The following is a 7,487-nucleotide window of genomic DNA, read 5'->3' as shown; positions in this document are numbered from 1 at the left end:
GATAATTCTGAAAAGATATTAAATATTACAACTGTAATTTAATCTGCCAAAAAAATCTCTAAACCTGTACTTCCTGATAAGATATTAATATTTACGATTACGGTTATAATATTTAATATCTTTTCAGGAATTCAGGTTTAGAGGTTTTTTTTGCAGATTAAATTACAGTTTTAATATATCTTATCAGGAAGTACAGGTTTAGAGATTTTTTTTGGCAGATTAAATTACAGTTGTAATATTTAATATCTTTTCATAATTATCGATTCTTTGCTGTTTGCATGTTTTTTTCAGACCTTCTGATGATCCGTTAGGTGAAACAATTTGTAAAGGCTTCAAATAGTAATAACTATATTTGATTTAATTAGTTATTACATATGCAGTTAATGTGATGGTTCATGGTTGAGCTTGTTTTTGCTGTGACATTGTCTTAATTTATGGTTTGGTGGTGGAAAGAGCAAGCCGCATGTCATATTGAATGTCCTTGTTGAAAACCCACAGATTTGGGCAAAATGTACTAGTATTTTTATTAAATTTTTTTTTTTTGTTGTATAATGTTGGAGTGGACTTAGAAATAATAAATTAAAAAAATTATTATTTTTTAAATTTTTCAATATGCCAATGTCTTCATTCATATGTTGTTTATTCACACTTTTCCATCACTAAATACGTTCAAAGAAAACTTTGATATACCAGAATTCACGAAACTGTCTTATCAGGTGTGAGTTATAAATCAGTCATCAGTATCTTGTAGAATGGGTGCATTGTTAATATTTGCACAGTTGCCGTCCTGGTAAGGACCACATGCCCTTGTACACTCAAGTTTATACTTCTTACAATCGCACCTGAGTGTATTGCACCCAGTTGAACAATTACAGTGAACCATTTTTAGTAGAACGTCAGGAGCAGGGTTTTTGTCCGTCATCACTGGTAATACTAATAGCTTATCCCCTTGAATTTTCCAACCCCATTTTTCAGCGTCCATTTGAGTACTTAGGCCCATCCATGCCATCACTTGCAAGTGGCAGCGTAATGAATGGTACTTCAATGCATATTCTGTCGGTGGCAACTGCTCAGGCGTAACAAATGTGCTTGATGTCACAACTTTTTTGCAAAGATAGCCATCACGTAATAATGCGAGCGAGTCAGATGTTGTCCCATTAAATAGTGATACTAAAGCCTTACATTCAGCACTTTCTACACCTTGTTCAGAGTGTGGTGCACAAAAAATATTTGAGCATGATCGCAATACAGAGTCTCCCTTGATAACTTTTTGAAACACTGATTTTTTTCCAACACCAAAGATTCTGGAAGATGTATCACAGCCTGTAAATGCATGAACAAACAACAGATCAGTGCAGACCTAATTCCAAAGTAAATCTTTCAGAACTGTGATGTTGTGGATAGTTGGCTTCCCATTGTCTGATCGGAAGTGCAGATCCTCACAGTCTACATCACCATAACTTAGTAGAGAAGCAGAATGAGGAGATCTGTATCCTCTCCAATGAGCGTGGTGTTTCTCAGTTTAGATGAATCCACCGTTGCTCGTACTATGTCTACATCTGCATCCCCTTCTGCTTTCACAACATAACAGTCACACTATTTTAGTCGAGTTGATATCATATCAACGAGTGACTGCTTGTTGGTATCATTTGACAGGAAGTCTTGTTTCACCCAACAAATTTAGTAGATTCGGTCACATTGACTTTCTAGCAGCAGATGTCTTCCGTCTTTGGTGTGCGTTATCCTTTGTACTGGGCCCTCCATCTCCATCACAAACGACAGTTGCTTTACCATACAACCCAGTTGTGAAAGATACGTAATCATCCACAATTGAACTATATGTGCATCCTTCTGTCCATTTCAGTCGATGTAAGAGAGGACCCCCATCTAGGACGTAGTGCTCTGTCTTTGATGCAGTCCGAAGAACAGCACTTTCCTAAGAAGCGGCATAGTTCCGTATTGCTTCCAGCAGGGCAGGTTTGTCTGGCTTGCGTAATAGATTTTGAGCTTCAAACAAAGATGGTGAATATGGGCAGAGTTCGTACTGCATCACTTCATCCAAGCTTAGGTCTCCAGACTGCGATGCAACCATAAACCTCTGAAACAGGAGTGATAGTTCTATCAATCGCTCATCTGCAACCTTGACTGCCTTCGCAGATGCCAATGTTTTCACCTTTGTGTTCCGTCTATGTGAATATGAAAATATCAACTGGCGATTCATTTTGGCAACAATTTCCATACCAACAGCAAAAAGGTTGTGTACATTCACGTCAGCGCCAGCGTTCATCCCAGTAATGATATTGTGCAGTGTGATCTCATCTTTAAATGGGCTATAGAGTTCGAGTGTATAGTAGCCAGTTTAATTAGTCCGTTCTACTGTGTCCCTTGAAATTCTTGCTGAAGTTTCCTCTTTGGCTGTTCACTGCTTGTATACCTCATATCACGAAACTCTTGCATTGCACAATTGTAGGCAGATGATACAGACGACATCGTCCAGATGGTCCGCTGATGTTCCGTCATTCCACTGCCTCGTGTAGGCCTAAGCCTCCCAGTACTTTTCAGTGATCTCATTAGCGTCTGTTCGATCACCAAGTTGCAACCTAGTCCAGCCCACAATTTGTCACTTGGCCGAACGACATGGTATCCTTGTACGAACATCTGAAACACATCAAGGTGTTCAATCTCTAAGACAGTAATCGTTTGGAGATATAGGTAAGCTGACTTCAGATAATTTGGATGACCCGCGGCAGCAAATATTGGCAGACAGTCGGATACGGCATGGAGATGCATTTCCCATGATCTAGTGCGATCGGCCTCGATAAGTTCTCGAACAATTCCCAACATCCGCTGATAGTTCAACCAAATCTTGCTAGTTTTCGAAATTTCAGACAACTCGTATTTCTTTGCGGAAACTGAACAAGCAAGCATATCCGTGCACGCTGATCTGGATAATGTGGCGACATTTATAATACCTTCCTCAGTTTGTATAATTGCTCAAGTTCAAGCAGACAAATCTCAAACTCTGGGTCACATTCAATGATCTCTGAGACAATTTGGTTGGTGAGACACTATGGTCTACTAGGAGATGTCCTCGAAGCGCACACTGCACAGCCTTTCCCTTCATCATGTGTACCACAGCATTCTTGCCATAGATTGTTTCTAGGACTACCTTGAGTCCACTTCCCTCCATCAATGTCCTGATGGTACCCAACAGATTCATGAATGTATGGAAACTACCAAGTAACAAGACAATTTTTTTTAGTGGACATGAATCTTCAACTTCGTTAACAATTTCAGAAGCCTCCCAAAATAATGACTGATCAAAAGTTATAACAGGTGGAATGTTGTGCCTTGTTGCGAGCTTACAGGTGAAGTCAAGTGTGGCTAGAATACATGTTTCGTCGCCGGGGTACATATCGATCATTGGTAGGAAGAGAACAGATGATCGACCTGGATGTTCACGCCTACTGTACATTGTGTTGATCATTCCTTAATAGCTAATCTTCTATAGCATTATATAATTTCACGTTTGCACAGTGTAGCTACCTGTCTTGTTCAACTTCACTAAATTACAAGTTTTTTTCCATATTTTAGTGTCTCAGACCTCTGAAAAGCAGTTTTTTGGAAATATTTCTATTTCTGAAGAAGATAAATAAGACTTTACTCTTACAACAGATAGAAACTTTGCCCTTCTGCATCTTTTAAGACCAGTTTCACCTTTCTATCACAATTGGTTCAAAAGTTACGGCAATTTTATGAAATTTGACCTTTCCGTGACCTTTATCGGCCCCGGGCTCCACCAGTTTAGCGGGCAACACCCCCAAACCAGTTTTAGGCCATTTGCCATTTTTGGAGGGGATTTTTTTAGAAAAAAATTTTTTTTAGTCCACCTTAGTAACAATCGCTCAGTGAAACTGCTTGCTTAGAGGCGGCTATCTTTTACAGGCATAATGACATAATAATGACGAATAATATTAATTGTAACACAAGCAAAATCTATCTATATTCTATTATAATGGAAAAATAACAACACTAGACACTTATTTTATAAATTAATTGTCAACAAATTATGGATAAACAGCTATGTCGGTTCACAATTGACAGTCCAGAGAGATTTTTTACCTGCAATAGGCCACTTTTTGTGACGTCATATTTCAGACTTTGTGATGCTCAAATCTTGGAAAACTTTTCATATGTTGTTCTATTGAGGGCCAAAGGAAAAACCAATAAAACGTTTTCTTGCAATTTTTTTCGGGTCAGCCCATATATTTCCTATTTTGACCCTACTATAAGTCTTTCAACAAGAACCGTAACTCGACGAAAAGAAGAGATATCGGAGAACGTAACATCTAGCAAAAAGTTTTTGTACATCTACAGGTCGTCGCAATGGCAATAGATGAGACCACAGACACGACAGATAAGCCTAGAACTGAGCTGGCAGTAGCCTATTTGCGCGTGTAGTAAATAAAGATTTTGATGTTTAAGAATTTGTTCAGCTGATTCCGTCAAGGATATTACTAGCCGATATTCTGAAGACATAGGCTACGTCAACGCCTTGAAATCATGCCTCTGAATCTATCAAAACTGGTATTACTAGGCTACGGCCTGCCAAGACCATGTAAAGTTTGGCGTTAGCCCACTGTTAGAAGAAGGTTGCCGACCCCTGGTTTACACATTGCGTTTTCATAATTGCCTTTCGTGCCAACAGGCAAAATTTTCCATTTTGGGCCGGATTTGGTCAAAAAATTTACAAAATTGTTGAATTGCTCTATAGCGCTGTACAAAATGTGGTGATGTACACACAAATAAAAAGGCAACAATACACACACAGTTATAATCCCACCTGGGAGTAATAATATGCAGCATTATACAGTACGCGCAGTCGTGCATATGTAATGATATCACTGTTCTAACCATAGAGAGCATAGAAAATAATTATATTGATTGATAGGTTGCTCCACCAGTCACACGCAACCACACCCACACGTGATGCACATCAATAATGGACTCAACAGAAAAGTTTGAAGATTGGATTTCATCATTGAGCTATCAAAAATAATCAAACTAATGTGTATTAAATGAGTGAAGATCTTTTTAGAACTCCCCCTCTGATTTGCCGTTTTCGCTACCTTTTCAAAGAAATTCGGCTTTCAAATGTGGGCGGGCCAGGCCCACCCAGAAAATAAAGTAGGTGGGCCCAGGCCCACGTGGTTCCTCCATCCCTGCCTTTCAGTGTGCAGTAGCAAAAAAAAAAATCGGATTTTCTAAAAAATGTGACTCATTACGGTAATACTGATGGTGCTTTTAAAATCAGCTTCCTCAAATTATCTAGAAAGCTTCGATTTCATTCTTGCTTGTGAAACTTTATTAAACTTTGTAGATCTGCGATCAACTTCAGGTGAAAATCGAGATGGGAAAAATACTTTAGTGAAATGATAAACTAGACCAGGGGTCCGCAAATACTGGGTCGCGACCCAAATTTGGGTCGCGAGACCATTCACAGTGGGTCGCAAAACGGTTTAAAATTACCATAAATATAACTTGTATGGCAAAAATAAATACAGTCATATAGTCTTTGATGTGCTGAGTTTCGTACAATTTGTAGGCTACAAAAAAATTTATAGTTTCGATTGTAGTACAGTAGTTAAGCCCACGGTTAGATATATAGCCTGGAAGACAGCTTGAGCCAGGGCATGAAAACTCTCTCAGCTTAGGCTATCTCCAGAACTGGCGACTGAAACTTAGCGAAAACAAAACTTTGGCGGCAGCTTTCCACCTATGCAGTCGGGAAGTTGATCGTGAGCTACATGTTCAGAACAATGGAAAACCTCTGACCTTCTGCCCCAAACCAGAATATCTTGGGGTGACACTAGACAGATCGTACACATACCGCCACCATTTGGTGTCACTGCGCAAGAAAATGACATCCCACGCTGCACTACTCAAGCGCCTGGCAGGCCACAGCTGGGGGGCGAGGGCTGACACTTTGCGTATAGCAGCCTTAGCCCTTGTCTACTCTTCAGCAGAGGACTGTGCACCTGTTTGGTGCTGCAGTGCACACTGCCATAACATCGGCACTGCCATAAACAGCGCCCTGCGCACAGTTACCGGATGCATGTGTCCCACACCATTGGATAATTTTGCCATTCTCGCTGGCATCCAACTTTCTGAGCTTCGTCACGAAGAAGCCACTCTGTTTCTTAGCCGACGGGCACTAAAGCCTAACCATCTTCTCCACCACAAGATCTCTGCTTCCCCAAACCAGCACCCCAGTCGACTGAAGTCAAGACAACCATTCGTGCCAGCCGCTCAACTTCTGATCAACGCAGCAGATGAACTTCATCTCTGCGGCTAACTTGGGCGGACTATAAATGGAATTCTGAAAGGAAGTCAAGTACCACCGGACTTCATTCGTTCATCCCCAACGCCGACACATGCCCCATCGGCCTGACACTACAAAGACAAGCATGGGTGCGCCTCAACCGTCTTCGTACGGGCGTCGGGCTTTTCCGGTCAACCATGCGCCATTGGCCTCTTCCTCTTCCTGTGAATGTGGTGCCGAGGAACAGACTGCAGACCACATCATCAATAACTGTACCATATTCAAGCCACCTAACGGAGTGGAAGGTCTGCGTGTCATGGATGATAAAACTAAATACTGGCTGCTCTGTAATAGCCTTCCAGTGTAGTCCGCGAACATCTTGAGTCTGGGCTGGTAAAAGTATAGAGTAGACCCTCGGCCCCAGAGGCTTGCACGACGACGAAGCGCACGGTTAATAGGTCCACCCGCTTATTTAGCCCAATTTGGTCCATTCCGGAATTACTGAAGGTATAGGAGTGGTAGAAAATTGTCTCCCGCAGCCAAAATCGTCCGGTCCCGATGTGGCCTTAATAAATGGGGACGACCGTATTGGAATTGATATTAATTTGCAAAGTGTTTTGCGCAAAATTATATGCTTCCGAAACGTTTGGGTCGCGAAAACTTCGAACGATTGCTTTTTGGGTCGCACCAAAAAGTATTTGCGGACCCCTGAACTAGACCATGGCGACCTGTATGCACCGACCTTATGATATAATAGAGCTTTGGTAGAAAGCTTCGTTTTGTTGAATCATAAACAGACGAAACAAAATAACTTCAACGGGTTTAACATGTTTTATTATACAATGAGATCTAATATAATTAAAATAAATTTAATCGTTTTTGACATGTAGGCTACTTGTGTGTGATTTTCAGTGCGGACTGTTGTTACGGTTATATTGCATAGTCAAATTGATATCATAATTTTCATTTTATGTATATTCCAGATTTAGAGTAATTCCTGATGAGGACGCACGTAGCCTACGTGTCGAAAACATTTCAGTTTATTATAATTATGTTATATTTCTTTGCGTCATAGAACATGTTCAACCCGTTGAAGTTACTTTGTGTTGTCTGTCTATGATATTAGGCTATAGAGATAGACCAACTTACCTAGCAGGAATTACAG

The sequence above is a fragment of the Aplidium turbinatum genome, chromosome 18 (assembly GCF_918807975.1).
Source record: "Aplidium turbinatum chromosome 18, kaAplTurb1.1, whole genome shotgun sequence".
Lineage (NCBI taxonomy): Eukaryota > Metazoa > Chordata > Ascidiacea > Aplousobranchia > Polyclinidae > Aplidium > Aplidium turbinatum.
The sequence above is the reverse complement of the archived record's forward strand: the minus strand, read 5'-3'. Positions refer to the sequence as shown.